This window comes from Elephantulus edwardii, unplaced genomic scaffold (assembly GCF_000299155.1).
Source record: "Elephantulus edwardii isolate Elephantulus edwardi_28Jun2011 unplaced genomic scaffold, EleEdw1.0 scaffold00068, whole genome shotgun sequence".
Lineage (NCBI taxonomy): Eukaryota > Metazoa > Chordata > Mammalia > Macroscelidea > Macroscelididae > Elephantulus > Elephantulus edwardii.
In genome coordinates, this window is record NW_006399818.1 from 11411338 (window position 1) to 11412522 (window position 1185).

The 1185-nt window shown below is 41.7% G+C and overlaps 1 pseudogene; it reads right to left on the minus strand.

Moving 5' to 3' along the window:
* Positions 1-645, minus strand: part of LOC102843538 — a 4970-nt pseudogene extending 4325 nt beyond the window's left edge.
* Between the last annotated feature and the right edge of the window lie 540 nt (positions 646-1185).

The following is a 1185-nucleotide window of genomic DNA, read 5'->3' on the forward strand; positions in this document are numbered from 1 at the left end:
GCAGCAGAGGGGTGAGAATGGGGTAGGGTGGGGGTAATCATAGGGTCACACAATTTGATGGTGGAGGGTGTGAAGGAAATGGAAAAATTCCAGTGTGGAAAACAATGTATACAAACTTTGTGAATAAATAAGTATAAAATTTTTTAAAATGAAAAAAAAAAAGAGTTACAGCCTTTGAACTCAATGGAGGGTTGCTATAAATCATAGTCAATATGAGGGCAGTTACTTTGAGTTGATGAGCATTTCCTTCACCCAACTTAATACATGGCTGTCGTCGCTTTAGTGTAAGTCACACTACCAACCCAAAGATATTCAGTTCAGGTCTACTAGCTGCTCAGTAGGAAAAGGATGAGTCCTTCTGTGTGACTAATTGCCTCTAAAATCTCACTGGAGGGTCAGCTATGAGCTGATTCTGACTCAACTGTACATAACAACATTAACAATGTTATCACTGATTTTCCTTTCCTTCTCTTCCTCCCATTCCTAGTAAACCATCAAAGAATGCTGCTTTCTATGTGTAAACTTTTCCTTATCAGTTTTTTATTAATAGGACACTCTCTAGACCAGGCCACCTTCCTAAACTTCTTAGAATAGTGAATTCATAGATAATTTATCCTTCTGTGAATGACTTACTTCCTTTAGCATGGTGTCCTCCAGGTTCATCCATGTTATGTGGTGTTCTGTGAATTCAACCTGTGTTACACAGATGACACAACCCTGCTGAAACTGAGGAGGACCTGAAGCGCTTGCTGGCGCAGGTCAAGGACTGCAGCCTTCAATGTGGATTGAAGTTCAACATCAAGAAAACAAAGGTTCTCACCGCTGGACCACTTGGCAACATAAGTGTGGATGGTGAAGAGATTGAGATTATTAACAGTTTTAGTTTGCTTGGCTCTATAGTCAACACTTTTGGTACCAGCAGCCCGGAAATCAAGAGATGAATAGCATTTGGAAAGTCAGCTGTTAGGGACCTCTCCAGAGTACTGATGAGCAGTGACATCAGGCTGGAGACTAAGGTGCGCCTGATCCGGGCTATAGTATTTGCAGTTACATGCTATGCATCAGAGAGTTAGACAGTGACTAGGGATGATAGAAAGAGAATTGATGCCTTTGAGCTGTGGTGCTGGAGAAGAGTGTTGAATATACCATGGACTGCTAGGAGAGCAAACAGGTTTGTCCTGGAGA